Source organism: Aedes aegypti, chromosome 3 (genome assembly GCF_002204515.2).
Source record: "Aedes aegypti strain LVP_AGWG chromosome 3, AaegL5.0 Primary Assembly, whole genome shotgun sequence".
In the NCBI taxonomy this organism is placed as follows: Eukaryota; Metazoa; Arthropoda; class Insecta; order Diptera; family Culicidae; genus Aedes; species Aedes aegypti.
In genome coordinates, this window is record NC_035109.1 from 92,835,919 (window position 1) to 92,852,745 (window position 16,827).

A 16,827-nucleotide genomic window follows, 5' to 3' on the forward strand; every position below is an offset into this window, starting at 1 on the left:
TCCTGGCCCAATCGGTAGTGTAGTGATACCCGTGGTACCAACTGTGTTCAGCGCGATACTCTGCATCAAGTTTCTTAAGCCTTTTTACGCTTTCCCTCGAAAACTTTAAAGATTTCAGTATACATTTCCCTAGACAAGGCTGATAACAGTTCTCTTTTTAGAGAGTTGGTCTCTATTTTAATGCAAGCCTCTAAAAGTATCTTATTTCATTGGATGATCTCCAAAGTCTCTTTTTTATGCAAAACGATCTTCAAGACTCTTTGTTTTTAATTATTCGATGTTAACCTCCAAGGCATTTTTCCCAAATTTCAAGCAAAACTACCATTTCAATGAACGAACAAATCCAAAAGGGTACAACTTCACGGCAGGACAAGTTATACACTTGGATCACTCGATCGGGATAAAGCGGCTGAATCGTTCGGTAATGCTCGCATTAACAAGGTTTCGGGTCATTTGGCCGAAAAATGACACTAGCCGTGCAAAGTGCAACTGTGAGTCTTCTAGGAGAATGACATGCCTGCCTAAATTAACATTTTTACCGACCACTTCAGGTGAAACAGTTTGAAATTAACATCTAAGATTGCACTAAAACTTCAAAAGCACAAATCTAGCGAAAAAAGCATTCAACAACCGTGCACTTTTTATTTTGGCTTTTTGCGTTTTCCAACTATTTCTCCAGCTTAGTGCCATTGAAAACGTGAGTAGAGGCACAAGTCGGCCATTGTTGCGGCCCTTTTTGGATTCCGAGATGTTACACCTTCATATGGATAAGTGGATTGTGGCTATGGTAAAATTTACATTATAGGGCTGGAAGCTGGTTTTTATTTAAGACTTGGGCTCTATTTTATTGCAAGTCTCTATTTATAATGGAAGATCTGTATAGTATTTGTTATAATCAAAATGGTCTCTCTCCTTCTCCTTGCAGTTAATTCATATTTAAAATAATTCCTCACGGAGTTCCCACATCATTTTTTCCATTAATTTTCAGCCAAGAGCTGCTCCAAAATTCTTCCAGGGATTATTCCAAAAAATCTATTGAGAACTCTTCTTTAGTAAGGTACTCAATAAGTTCGACCACTAGTTATCATTAAGCTCATATAGAACTTTACTAGAAATTTCTTCATCATTTCATTTTTATTCTCGAGAAATTTTTCAAGTCAAATCTCCATAGATTCTTTATCATTTTGTTTACAATTTCATACCAGCAATTATTTCAACTATTCTTATACAAATATCTTCAGGGATGCGGTTCAATGTTTTTCAAGGAATGCCTCCAGGAAATACTACCAAATTTTATCCAGGAGTTCACTCGATATTTTTTTTTTTCAATCAATCTTACAAATTCATAAAGAAATATTTCCTCAACAAGGAAGTTTTTCAGAAATTTCGTAAAAGTTTATCAGGAATATCTAAAGGTATTATTATCATGGATTACTATAGGATTTATTATAGCGATACTTTCAGAATTTTTTTCAGCGATTTCTCCAATAATGTATTACAAAAAGTCCTTGACTATTCGCTAGAAAAAATCTGGGTAATTTATTTGGAAACTTCCTTGGAAAATTTCTTGATTATTTTCTTGAGAATTTCCTGCATGAAATTCTTGACATAACTATTAGAAAAATCAGCGGAAGAATCACTGGATGAATCCTGGAGAAGTACATTGAAGACCATGAAATTATTGCCTTGACAAATTCTAGAAAGAAAGTTTCATCTGGAGAGTTTTTAGAGACATTCCTCGAGGTATTCCCGTTTAGATAACGATAAATTTCCTGTGAAATCATTACATTCCTGGATATCTTTCTAGAGACATTTCAGAAATAATCTTTGCATGAATCTGTAGTCTTTCAGGTATTCCCAATATTTTTTAAGGTCTGTTTTGGAAAATCTTCTTTGCTAAATACTCTATTAACTATCTATTTCAGAGGTTCCGTATCAACTTCCTCCTAGAATAACACCCACAATTGATCTAGAGATTATTTCAGGAATTCTGCCAAAAATTTCTAGACTGGTTCTCGAATAATTAATTCATACATTCCAACAGAAAATCGTGCAAATTTATCACAGACAATTACTTTTAAAGTTTTTTTTTTCAGAATTTCTGCAAAAAATGTGTCGAACATTTTCTGTTTTAGAAGAATTTCGGATGACTTTTTCATTTAAAAAAATGTGTTTTCGAGTATTTTGTGGTAGTAAAACTTCAATGAATACAGTATCGTTTAAAATTGATTCCAAAACCAAAATTTCAATAAATATTGAGGCCTTGAAAGAATTCAAAAAAAGTTTTGGACAACTCTACCCGACCACAATCATATAATAAGATTATAACACATTTCTTTCAACAACAGTTAAAAATAACAGAATAATAAAGTATATTTTTGTCAATTAATGATCAAGTTGTAAGCAAATTCCGCCTAAGGAATCTTGCTGTTATGAGGTTTTGACGTTTTTAAGTTTGCATGTACACGACAAAACACGTGTCAAATGTACAAATTGAAATTGAAACTGCGAAAAGAAACCACGTGCTCCGGTGGGGATCGAAAACATTTTTGTTATCAAGATGGCTTTGGTCTTAATTTGTTATATATTTTGTGAAACATTTATAACTGAAATTGTTATATTTTTGACATTTCATTTGTAAGTTTGTTACAAAAACATCCGAAGTTATGAACAGTAACACAATTTGCCATAATTTTGCTATTTTGTAACATTCTTATAACACATACATACATAATGCATACATTACAATTATAACAGGATTTGTTACATTTTTGTTTTATTTGGCGCAAATTTTGTTAGAGTTATTGTTATTTTAACTACTACCCGACCAACCAGTCTTCATAATTCTTTATAGATCTTTGACCAACGATGGCGATCGCTAACGGTTCAAAACGAATCTATATCGATCGCTATCGAAAATCACTGACTGGTTGACCGGGTAACGGTGAGTGAAGAACTAGCCTGATGAGTTAAAATTCACACAAATAAAGTAAAAAAAAAACTACTAACGGTACATGTATTATAACAACCGGTGATATAAAAAAATCATATCAGCGAAACATTTTGTTATGACCCATTTTGTTATGATCTTGTTTCTTTCGTCTGGTTGAGTAGTATTGAGGAACAGCAAATTATACTGAATAGTTCATCCATCCCAAGTAACCACCAGCACGCTAATTCGCCTTTTTGGCCTTATGGGGCTATTATACGGCTAATATAGATCTTGTCAGTCGTATTGTAGCACAATATTAGCAAGCAGGGTGAATTAAAGTGCTATTTGGTTACTTGGGATGCTCGTTTATAAGCAAACTGTGCAAGATAAACCAAAACAACTCAAATTATGATAAAAAGCAAGCTGTCATTATGTTATCCGTCTCACAATAAGCGAAGTTTTATATTCGCGATTTGTATTGATTTTTCATGATTCAAAGGTGTGAAAAATCTGAAAAATACCGTTGTTCTCAGAAAACGTTAAACTATCATGTAAAACCAAAATTTTACAACTTTTGTTAAAAAAAACTAAAAATCCAATTTTTTTTAACAAGTATTGAAGAAAATACGTGGAATAATTCATGGAGTGATTGCTAAGAAAACTCTTAAAATAATAATGAAAAACTCTTGGTTTAATTCTGCCCTATTTCTAATTCAATAGTTTATGAATTTCTGATAAGATTACTGATTTTCAAAAGAAATTCTAATAGCTAATTTTATTCTTTTTTATGTAATTTGAAACCTCTGAGCAGAATCTCCATAGAAAAACAAAAAAGTAGATTGGAGTACCTTGTACATTTTAATTCCGCCTTTAATTTTGTTGCTCTAGCAAATTTTGTTCAAATCACTGAAAAACATCTTCGTAGTAACTTCCAGGAGGCAATCAAGGTAAAATGCTTGATGAAATACTTACAGGTGTCTTTAAAGGAATTTCTGGTCTCATACTCTGAAGACCTATCAACAATTACTTTCTGAAGAAACCTTTAAAATAAATTGCAGTGAATTGAAAACACATATCACATATAGAAATTTCTTAAATTCTTATAATATTTTCTCCTTGCTTAGCTCAGTAGCAGGCTCTGTGCCAATTGGGACGTAATGCCAGAAAAAGAGGATGATAGTTCCCTCATGCAAATTGAAATCATTCGAAACAAACAGTCAGCTTTCACTATAATGCATAACCCTAAAAAGCAAGTTTTCAAAAGAAGGAGAAACATTTGTTAACTTTTCTGCTGGAGCACGGTTTTCCACTATTAAAGCCACCAAAATGATATCTGTAAAAAATAGCCGAGGTTTAAAAGAAGAAATAATCTTTGATAAAAATGCACATTGTTGAACTGTCAAAAAACTTTTCATCAACTTACCCTGAAGTACTGATGTTAAATTAAAATTATTTAAAACCAAACTGTCAAAAATCAATAAAGTATGACCTTGAAGAATTGTCAAATTTCAAAATAAGGATAAATCTATAATGAAAAACAATCACAACCGATGTTCATACAATAAACATTATATATCTGAGAAACAGCTATTGTTTGAAAGACGTAAAAATCTAAGATGAAATCTAAATGATAAATCGACAAATATAATAATTACGATACATATTTTTTTAGAACAACTCTAGTAGGAACTTGTAGTGAAAATGTGGCAATTATTCTTATTGCATTTAAAACAATGGTTCTCATATTTTCACCATCAAAAGGAAAACTTTGTTTATCATAAGCATACAATGAAGATCTTGTACTTTTGTTATTCTTATGCATTCAAATAATATCGTCTCTACTACCCTATGTGAAATTGGCCACAATGCACTAGGACGGGTAAAGTCTAATCCGCCTTTTGTTCAGTCGCCATTTTGTCCATTTGACTTTTTGTCAATTCGACCTTTTGTCCATTCGACCTTATTCGACCTACAGCCCCTCAAAGAAATGCCACTTATCGGAGGAATTCTCGCTAACTTCTTGGAGGAATACAGGAATGAAATCCTCTGATAGCACTGTAGAGATATACTCAAAGGTTATGCAACTTTTATGGTATTTCTCCTAATTGCCAGTTCCCCGAAAAGCTTTTGATACAAATAATTATCATAACCTTACTATTCGGGAAAACGGGTCATTCGGCGAAATGGTATTCGAGGAAAAGGGACTTTCGGAAAATGGCGTTCGGGGAGAAGTAGCACAGTCATACTTGAAATAACTAACAGAAATCCTGGAAAAATCCATGCGGTTATTCGTAAAGGAATACTTAGAAGAATTCCTCGAGGGAATTCATAGAACAATCTCAAGAGAAATACCTGCAGCGGAATTCCGGTCGTTCAAGAAATTTATAAAGACATTTAAAAAGATAAGAAATTTCCTGAATTTCTTTCTCTTCATAAAAATCTCGTTTCTTTTTACTGAATTCCGGGAGAACAAAGAGAAAGAGAAAATGAAAAAAATATGACAAGAAAAAATGAAGTTCTTTACATTCCCGCTAGATGGCTTCTGAGGATTGACAATTCACAATGTCCTATTTTGTCTTTCAGTTTATTACACAATTTCATGAATTTTGCGATGTTGAGAATTTTAGATTTATTCCGATTGTTAAGAAAACCTTAGTATTGTAATGTAGTTCATGTATGTATTGTAAACATGTCTCAAGTGATACATAAAATTTATAGCATTATAACTATAAACAAACTATGAATATTTATGCGGCTGTTTTCAAAAGTTAGTCTCGGAACGTCTTTGTTTGTAAACAGCGCGCTTTCTCCTCTTTAAGTAGAAAAAATTGTTGCTGCTTCAGTGCGTGCATTTAATTGCTGCTTCATTTTACGTGCGAATCAGTAAAAGAAATTGAGAATGGCATCTACGAAAGGGTAAGTATAAACATCAATGAATAATCTAACATTTGACTTAAAAGTTTTGGTTTACAGGTTAAAAAAGTACATATCAACGGATCAGAAAAAGTACATGGTGGACTACATGGCTGAGAATTTGGACTTTGCCAACAACCGATTCCAATCGCTTCGCGGGAAAGAGCTGCAAAAACAAACATGGGTTCATTTAAGCAACTCGTTGAATGCCCTGGGAGGCGCCACAAAAACACCCGAGCAGTGGGAACTGTCATGGCGAGATCTAAAACAGAAAACCAAGACGAAATGGCTGGGAATCCAAAACCGTCAAAGTGGCGAGAACGGGCTGGTAATCAAAAAGCGTGATGTCCTCTCAGAGCTCGAGAAAATGATTCTAGCCATTATGCAAAAGGATACTCTCGACGGAGATGGCAAAACTCAAGAAGATGGTTTCAATGAGCCGGTAAGTTTATATTTTCAGTCTGCTCTCCCTTGCTCGATGTTTTGTGTATATTTATCGAGGTAGAGAACAATAGGGGAAGAGCACCAATTTTCGACCTAGCACTAATCTGATACTACACGCTACCTTAACCTGAAGGAACGATGCGCTGCTTTTTTCTCACCCCGTTTATTTGGTTCTTATAGGAGAATATCATTGCGGTGTTTGCTCAAGTACGGTGCATCGTTCTCTCAGAAGAAGTCCGCGTGAAATTTTGCAAGTGCTCTAGTGGAGGGCAAACCAACTGCCGCAGTGCATGGCACAGATTTCTTCTAGATCGAAAATTTGTGCTTTTAGTAGTGCTAGTAAAAGCTGGTTTCATGGCCTCGAAGGTTCCTTGGATCGCAGTTGCACTGGTTTTAAGTTCGATACCTCGTAATTATAAAACGAAGCCAAACTTTGAATTGAACTTTGACTGTATTAGTTCGCTTTCTAATATAACGCGGTTCTTATTAGATCCTTCCAGTAGAATTGAAAACTGACGAGCAGAATGACGCCTACAATGAAGATTGTGTCGAGTTCCTCGAAGAAGAGCTCATGAACATACAAACTAGGGATATTGAGCCAGACGAGATTACTGAAAATCCCACGACGTCACCTACACCAGCTGAAGTTACATACGATGAAACAGCTTCGACTTCGATTCCACGTGTCATTCAAGGCACAGCAACACGGCCAAGAGCAACTCCGACGCCTTCAAGAGCTAGACAGCTTGGTAGGGGCCAAAGATATTCAGACACCGGAATGCAAAAGATGGAATCACAGGTTTTGACATGTTTCGAAATCATGCAAGCAGATAAGAAGGAACATATGAAGCGTAAACTTGAGCTGCAGGAGAAAATGTTGATGATCGAGGAGAGGAAGCTTGCCATCAAGCAACAAAAAGTTGATGCCTACAATTCAATCAACGCAAGCCTACAGATGCTTTTGAATCGAAATGTACAATGAATAAACAAATATGTCGGAGAATTGATTGATTTTAATAAAGAGTTGATTTCAAACCTTACATTAGCAGAAATAGTTATTAACAATGTTTTCTCGTTCTCTTCTACCCACATTCAATAGCCCTTCATTATCATCATCATAACCAAAGTGCTCTGCTCCAGCTCCTTGAACGATATCATTACCCTCATTGGTTAAATTTTCATCCAAAATGTCTTCCACTGGATACTTATTATAAACAAGAAAGTTGTGAATTATCACACAACAATTTATAATCTGACCACAAAAATCCTTCTCATATCGTAGTAGAGAATCGAGAGACATACATCTAAATCTAGACTTTAGACATCCATTGCACCGCTCGACGGGGTTGCGTGCTTTACAATGAGCTGTATTGAAATTAATTTCCGATTGTCTTGCAGTCCTTGAAAATGGCACAAGTAGCCATGGCTCAGTGGGATATCCTCCGTCTCCAAGCAAATATGTGTTTCTGCTTCCGTTTTCATAGCGTTGCTGCAAATATCTGCGTACTTGACTACGTTTCCATATGAATGCATCATGAGTCGAGCCACCGAACCTAGCATTTACATTAAATATGCGAAGGTCTAAGTCACAAATTAGTTGAACATTTTTCGAATGGTAGCCTTTTCTGTTCAAATAAACATGCTCAACATCTTTTGAAGGACTCAAAATGGCAACATGAGTGCAATCAATCGCTCCAATTACTCCGGGAATATTGAACTGCTGAAAAAATCTTTGTTTTATTCGAGCTAGCTCAGCATCAGTCGTTGGGAAAACAACGAATCTTCCAAGTAGATATTTATCCATTGCTAGGATCACATTTCTCAGTATTCGATGGCATGTTGCTTGGGAAACCGCAAGTAAGTTATCTTGGCCAACAGTCACTTGATGAGAACCTAAAATAAGATGGATATATAAATATTTGATTGGGAATCATTCAAATATCACGTAACACAGTAGGGGGAGGGAGGGGGTATTCCATAATGTTACGGTTCATACCAAAATTTGAAATTTCTCGTACAAGAGCTGTTACGTGAGAAACAGAGGGGGTCCTAAAATGGTGAATTTAGGGTTACGTAGTATTTGAGTTTTCCCTAATTAATTCAGAAATAGACACATACACAATAAAGGAATTTGGAAGAATCCAACAGTTGAGATCTCAGTAATTATTAAATCAATCTCGGATAAACTGTTATTGAGATCTCGACAACCTTTGTTTACCGAATCTCTTAAACGTTCGCCTAGATTTCGATTAAATTTTGCCTTCATCTCGGTAAAATAAGACCAATATTTAAAATTATCGAATTCGCAGCTTTTGGTTTTGTAGCTTATCGTTTTTCTGAGATCGGTAAAGTAAGTGTGTAATATTAATGAAAATTATTCTTTTATTAAATATTTACCTGAACCAAGATATCTCAAGGTTGTAAGAACCTGCAAATGGACAGGGATTGTTGTAGTTCTCTCGTCTTTCAAAGGAATTGCATTCAACGGTTCATCCATCAAGTCGACAAACTTTTCCGCCAAATATTTCGGCATTCGAAAAAGTTTCTCAAAATTTCCATCCGATATTTCAAAAGGATTGCTAATATCTCTTAAAAACCGACGGTGCCGAATCAATTGCAGTTTTTCTTGTCGTTTATACCATCTTTTTTTAGCGAAATAATATGATACCAATAATGCGTCCATTCTAAATATTGAACAAAACTAATGTTTTCACTTGCTTCACGCTATCAAAACATTTCTTTTTCCATTTTCTTCCGCAAAAATTTCAAAGAGATTAATATTTTCTTTTTCTTTCTGAAGTGTCAAAATATTTCGTGACAAAGGTGTTAGGAATTCCAAAAAAAGAGAATTTTGAAAATCTCTTGTAAAATTTCTTTTTCTTCAAGAAATTTCGTGCTCGGAATTCGGCTGCAGGAGTTATCTTTAAAGGGTTAATTTTTTAATAAATTTTAGTTTTGCTTGCACACTTGATAGAAACTGGCGAGATCTATAGCGATTTTTTTTACAGAACCTATGTGAAATCCGTGGTTCATTTTTAACGAAATCTATAGGGAGATCTTTGGAAAAATATAGTTTCCAGTTTGAAGCCTGAAATTAGCCCCCCTCTGTATACGCCTCTAACGGCAAGTAGTGTGGGTGTAAGGTTGTATGTGTACCATTATCGTAATTCCACTCGTCCCAGCTATGCATATTTATGAAGTGCGTATCACAGCCCCCACCGAGCAGTGGGGTTGACAAAGATCCTGCAAAGAAATAAATAATTAATCCCCCTGAATGCAAACTGCTTTGCTTGGGAGTAGTGTACGGCTTCCCCTTACCCAAAAAATTCTGGGCACATTGGAAATCCGATACGGTGCGGCAGCAATTTTTTATGCATTTGCTCCATGCAGGTGTTCCAACTGTAGGGCAGAAGTTGGGAATGCAACGGAATGCAAAAATGTTGCATCCTCCTACGCACTAAAGTTCGATTTGGATTCTGCGGCTGCAGTTATTTAGGACGATAGCAGCTGTAGTGCCTGGATGATACACATTCACACACGCTTAAACGAAGTTTCACATTATTGAGTACAAGTACAACCTTCTCCTGGGATGATTTCTCGCGTAATTTTTGAAAAAGGTCAATCTAACATAAAGAGGCTTTGTTGTTTACTTTCTTTATAATCAATAACTGAGTCACATTAACCTCTTTTGCTGCGTTTTTTTTTTGTATGAAACGCTATCGAAGGATATTGTCTTTCGATCAATAGTGCAAACTTCCCTGCCATATGTGAAAATAACACTCATGGTGAGTTGGTCCAGAAGAGCCCGATTTTGAGTAACTTTATTTGAGAGAGCATCAGCTTTTTTTCCACCCGCGAACCGGCGAGAGCTCGCTAAAATTGGGTTTATTGCGTCGTGTGTGGCTCCACCGTGTTCGTTACTGGGGCAATATTCGAGCGTAACAGATGGATATTGATAGACTTAATATATGTGTGTAGCCATAAACAGTGAAAGGATATCGAGGGTGGCGGCTGCAAATAGGCTCATATTTTGCACCAACCGGGTAGAGATCAGAATAGAAATTGCGTAGGATTTGGTTCCATTACAGGATTACCTTGTGTTTCTTTTGTTTACCCGTTATGAGGGAAAAATGGAAACGTGATTATATCAATGCAATGGCACAACTCGAACTAAGCCTGCGGCACCATACAAGCCCAGATGAGTTGAGCTGACCTGTTAGAAATAAATTACTTCGCATAGCATCAAAGCTCCATAAAGGGTAATCAATCTATATGTTTTTGTCAATTATTTTCAAACGAAGATTCTTTTGAAACTTTATCGAAATTCTTCAACTTTTAAACATGTATGTCTAAGTATAATGCATGGAATTCGATTATTGTCCTAAGCGCATAAATTCAAGACAATAAGGACTAAAAATGATTCACTTTGGGCGTAAATATTATAAAAGCTTCTAACAGAACGAGAACCTTTTGTAAATATTCCTGTATTATATATTCTTGTAGATTGTTTGGTGCATTTCTTCCTTGTAACACTGCGGAACGAAAATAACCTTTGCGCGTATCTTAAACATCAAATTATGTGCCTACAGTAAATTTGGGGTTGATGAAACCGTTTCCGCACTTAAGAATGTTCCAGCACGTCACAATTTTGTGCTACATGGCGCCAAAGTTGTTGAATATCTGGTTCGATTGACATTTAAGGGAAATTCAAACTATGAATCATCAAATTTATGGATGATTCAATGCACGGAGCATGCAAAATAGTACTTCATGTGAGACAGAATTTGATTGGAAATCCCCAATTTAATATCGCTTTAAATGTATTTTTGAACATGCTTGCAGCCAGCATACAAAATCAGTTGTTTGATTTTTTTTTAAACGATAGGTAATTCTAGAGATTTATCTAGAGAAATCTCCCTTAACGGCCGTAAAGATTATTCAGAGAGTTTTACAGGTACCGTAATCCGGGGTAACATTGATCCTTTTTTTTAGTATTTCTTAAATATTTCGTTTGACAATGCAAATGTTGCAACTTTTATATTTTTAAAACAAGTTCTGCCACCCATAACTCGTGACTATATACTGTATTTCGTTTTTTGAAAGATTTAAGCATGTTAAAAAAATGTTTCAAGCGATTTTTTTTTATTTTGTTGATATGGGGTAACATTGATCACCTATGTAAGGAACGTTCGGTAATATTGAAAATGTCGTTACTTTCTTAAATCATGGCCACTGAAGCCGAATATGAAGGCCAAACGCTTACAAGTCATTTACTTTTTAATTTATTTTAAAATTGAAAACACCTCGAACCACGGAATACGCTCAAAGGTAGGCAATTTCCTAATGGAATTCTACATTCTTAAGAGTAATTCGTTGATGTGGCCTAATTGAGAATACTTATGAAAGTTTTGACAACGGAATAGTTTTCGGCGATGCCATTTTTAGTAAGGAAAGTATTTTTCTTGCTCATATCGTTTGCCGAACTTATGTGAGATATGAATTTTCGGAAGTGTCATTCTTAACCGTTGAAATCATTGTTTTGAAAAGTAGACAAATTTACGCATAAGGTAAGCGCAATTCTTGCAAAAATCATCACTTTTATTAATTCATGATTATAAGAAATAGAAGCACCATTCATGATTTGGAAATGTTTCATCAATAAATGATGAAACGAACTTTTTGCTAGATGAGTCATTCCGATCAATGTTACCCCGCTGATCAATGATACCCCGGATTACGGTATTTCAAGATGCTATATCACGGATTGCTTGGAGATCTTTTTCAGAATTATCTCAATTTTTTAAGAAAATCCTTCAGTAATATCTGAGACTTTTTCTTTTCAATAATTCATTTTTTGAAAATATTGATAATAAAAAATTTCTAGCAAAAATTATTTGGATGATCCCCGGAAAAAATATATACTATAGAGATTTGCAGAAAATTATGAATAATAAAACGACCCACTGGGTGGTAATACAACGTTGCCTGGGTCAACTAGTCGAAAATGAAACCCCGGGAGGTTTTTTTTTGTTAAAGTCCTCAATAAATTTCTGTAAAAGACATTGGAAGGGATCTGAAAGATTTTCCGGAAAGAATCCCTGCAGAAATTATTACCCTTCCTAAAGCATTAAGAAAAAGTTACACATTATGCTTCAATTAAACCCTTGACCCATGACTTGGAAACGCTCTCAAAAATCCATTTTTGAACCGATATTCGTTCTTTAAGCTCTATATGAAATATAAGGATCCCTAGAACTCTGGACAATGTTTGTGGGTACGGCCATTCTGGGCACAACGGCACAAGGACACCTGGAACCTGTTTTAGAAGGAAATGATACATATAATATTCAGTAGTTTATAGGCACGTATGGTACGACGGTTCAAACTTCATGATTTTTCATTTCGATTTACAAGAGGACCAAAAACTAGATTTGGCCGGATTTGGTCGAAGTGTTTCGGAACTAGTTCAAGTAGGGTGTGGTGTGGAGATTTTCAGACCATGATATAGTTTTATCAAGCGACAGCCCAAAATTTATGATTTTTCATTCAGATCTTAATAGGCCCATGCCAAAAATCAAACAAAAAATCTCCTTCTTGTTTCTGGCGTTACATCTCAACCGGGATAGAGCCTGCTTCTCAGCTTATTGTACTTATGAGAACTTCTACAGTTGTTTTTCTTGTGAGTTAGTTTGCTGATTGACCATTTTTGCATGTGTTTATCGTGTGGCAGGTACGAAGAAACTCTATGCTTTGGAATCGGTATTATTCGACAAGTCATAATTCATGTCTTTTTTATCTATGAGTAAAACAATATTTTGTCGCTGACGAATCATAACTTTTGTCAGCAATAAAATGACCAGTTCAAATGGGGCTCCAGGAAACCTCCAGGGATTTCTTCAAAAATTCCTCTAGAAATATGTCCAAAGATGTCTCCTGGAATTCATTCGGAAATTCCTCCAGGGGTTCTACCTGGGCTTTTGCCAGAGATAATGATTTCTCCAGATTATTTGTCAGAGGATTCCTCCATGAATACATACAAAGATATTCCCAAGTAGTCATCTCGAGATTTGTCCAGGAATTGTTCCGAAGATTTTTTTCGGGACTCTTCCACGACTTGCTCCAAAGATTTTGCCAGGAATTCCTCCAGGTGTTCTACAACTCACGAATTCCTCAATGGATTCCTCAAGAATTTTATCCAGGAATTCTACCAAATTTACAACCAGGAAAATTACTGCATGACCTACTCCAAGGATCTCTCCAGATAATCCTACAGGGCTTCCCCTGGGATTTCTCAAGATATTTGTTCTGGAACTTCAAAACAGCATCCAGCATTCCTCTAAGAGTACCTCTTGGAATTCTTCCAGAGATTCTCCCATGAATTTCTGTAGGAATTTCATCAGAATTTATCCTTACAATTTCTCCAGGAATTACATTAGGAAAATCAAAATGTATACAAAAATTCCTCCAGTGAAATGTCTACATCAATTCTCTTTGGAAAATCTCTTCATGCATCCCTCCGAAGATTTCACCTGGGATTTCTCAATGGATTTCTCTAAGGATAAATCAAAAGTTTTCTTTGGAAAAATCTACATGGGGTTTTCCCGGGATTTCTCTAGGGGTCCCACTAGCAAAATCTCTGCAATGATGCTTCTTGCGATACCTCCAAGGATTCTCCAGGGTTTCCCCCAAAAATGCCTATAGGAGTCCTTCAGTAATTAACTTAGATAATCCTTCCTACAAGAGTTTTTCCAGAAACTCCTCCAGGGATTGCTCTTAGAAAATCTGTACAGGGAATCTCGCAGAGATTTCTCCAGTTTTTATTTTCGTGAATTCCTCCAAGGCTTCAGCAAATCTCTAATGGTTTCCTCTAGAATTGTTCCTGGGATGGGCTTGTAGAAAATCGAATGTATATTTTAATGAAATAATCCTGTCGTCTACGCAGTCTTTATTATAAAAAACGTTGAAAAAATAAAGACTGCGTAGTCGAGAAGCATGTTTCAAATTCCTGAAATTTCTTCAGGAATTCCTTCAGAGATTTCCTCGGGAATCACTCCATTGGCTCATGCAAGAATTTCTTCAGGATTTGTTCACCGAGTATTCCTCCAGAGATTACTCTAGATTTTTTCAAGAGGTTTCTTCAGTGATCGCTCCAGCAACTTATTCTGGAATTTCTCAAAAAACTTCTTCAGGAAGAAAGTTCTAACAAGAATCCCTTTAAAAAAAATCGGGCTGTACACCTGGAGGACTTCTTATTCTATTTGATGAAATCCCTGGAGGAATTCATGGGTGAATCTCTATAGGAATTTAAAAAGGAATTCATAGAGGAGGATTTTTCGGAGGCCCAGAACGAATTTCTGGAGAAATTTCAAAGGGAACCCCTGTAAAAACCATAATGTAGTGAATTTTCTGGGAGAATTCCTGAACGAAACTCTTGAGAAATCTCTATAGGAATTTATGAAGTTATTTCTTGTAGAATCCTTAGGTAAATGTTCGGTGGAATTACCGGAAAAAAAAATCCTGGAGCGATCTACGGAGAAAATCTCAGAAATAATTCCTAGAAAAATATCGAGAGGACTACTTGAAGAATTTCTGGAGAAATCAGTGGAAAAATATCTGAATATTCCTTTAAGAAATTGTCGTAGTGTGACCTGTAGAAAGCCTTAAGCATATCTCTTCAATAATCCCCATAGAGATTTTCCTAAAGGAACTCTTAAGTGTTTCTGGAAGAATAATTGGAGGAATATAAGGAGGAATCGCTTGAAGAATCTCTGAAGGAGTAATAATTCCTGGAAAAGTTTTCTGAGGAATCCTTTGGTTTGATAAAGATTTTATTGGATGAATATCTGGTGGAATCGCTGGAGTCATTTCGGCAGAAGCTCCTGGCAAAATCGTTTTAAGAAATATTCCTGGATTCGTCAACGAATCCCTGAAAGAATCTTTGTACATTTTTAGTGCAATTTCTTTTTGATATTTTTTTTAAGAAATGCTGAACAAAATCTTTAAGAAAATCTCATAAAAATAAGGGTTGTTGGTTGAAAGTCCCCCAGCTCTGGCAGGGCTATAGCAGATTTTTGTTTTTTTTTTAAACAAAATAGTCCCTAAAGTCACTGTTTTCAATAGTTGTTAGAATTGTCTTGTGATGTTTAGCAGCCAAATTCTCACAAATTTCACAAAAAATAATCTATGGAAATGTTTCTGGTATCATCGACTAAATTGCAAAAGAAAGTTTTATTGTGTCTGGACTAACTTGTAATGTTCTATGGAAATTTTACAAGGAAGTTAAGAAATTTAAACCTTGGAGAAGCTTTTTTCAGATTTTTTTCAAAATCCGTGAAATTGGAGATATTTTAAAAGAACTTCAGAAGATGCCTACAGTATTTATTTTTTGTTTATTTTCAGGAAAACTCACAACGATGAATCCCAAGGTTTTATGGGTTTATCCATATATTCTTCCAGGAAACGCTTTAGAAATCCTTTCTGTGATTTTTTCCAAGATTCGACAGTCATTTCGCTCAGGGATTGCTCATAAATTAATCTGTTCTAGATATATCACTAGGAATTTTCCCAGAATTTCATGCAGGAGTTGCTCCTGCAGTCTCTTCTAATGATTTCCAGCAATTTCACAGGCAAATTTTTCATGGATTCTTGAAGATTCGATTGAGTTGTTGTTCTGGGTTGAGACCCCTTAAGCACGTTTGGATGAATCCCTAGAAGCTTTCCGGAAAAATAAATTTCTGGATAAATTTCTAAAATATTCTGGGAGCTTTGAAATCACTGTTAAATTCTTAAAGACGTCCTGAACCAGATTTAACCTTTTAGTCGTCGCGCGGTTTACCACCGTCAGAACAACCGTGCTGTTGTTGTGAACGAAAAGCGAGCTTTTTTCAAAAGTGTTGTACAAAATACAACAGCACGACGACTGAAGTGTTGAATGTATTTTGAACATGCTTGCAACCCTCATACAAAATTCGTCGTTTTTTTCATAGGGCCAGATACAACACTTTTCTATCTTCTCAAAAGTACTTTTAAGTAACGAAATTATTACGAACTTTTTCTTTAGCACAATAAAACTGACTTTTGCACATAAATCAGCATACAAGCTGGAAACATGCGATTGAAATAGATAAATAGTGCACTTTCAACAGTCAATAGCTCAAAAACCAGACGTGCTGTAAAATCATTAAGTGTTCATTAAATTGAAATGATGTGGCAACATTTTCGAAAATCTAAAAACTCAGTAAAAAAATAATATAAAACATTTTTTTCTTAAAATGTTAGTTCCTTCGCACCTTATTTCGCCATATTGGTCCTGATTTCGCCACCGTGCATATGAAATTAATGTAGGTGGCGAATACAGGAAACAAAATTTAAAATATTTCGTGCACTGGCGCAGGTGATCCGGTGTTCGCCAACCCAATGTTCAATACAAAAACAACTTTTCTGACCAGTTTTCATATTCTTCCTGCTAAACATGGATTGATAACAGTTTATTTGCCAAAAATGCAGGATAAGAATCGTCGCGGTTTGTCAACGATTAC

General features: G+C 35.4%; 1 protein-coding gene across 9 annotated transcripts in view; it reads left to right on the plus strand.

The window, feature by feature from the left end:
• The window catches only part of LOC5579293, a 232,944-nt gene that overhangs the window by 120,035 nt on the left and 96,082 nt on the right, over nt 1–16,827 (plus strand). The window lies entirely within an intron of this gene.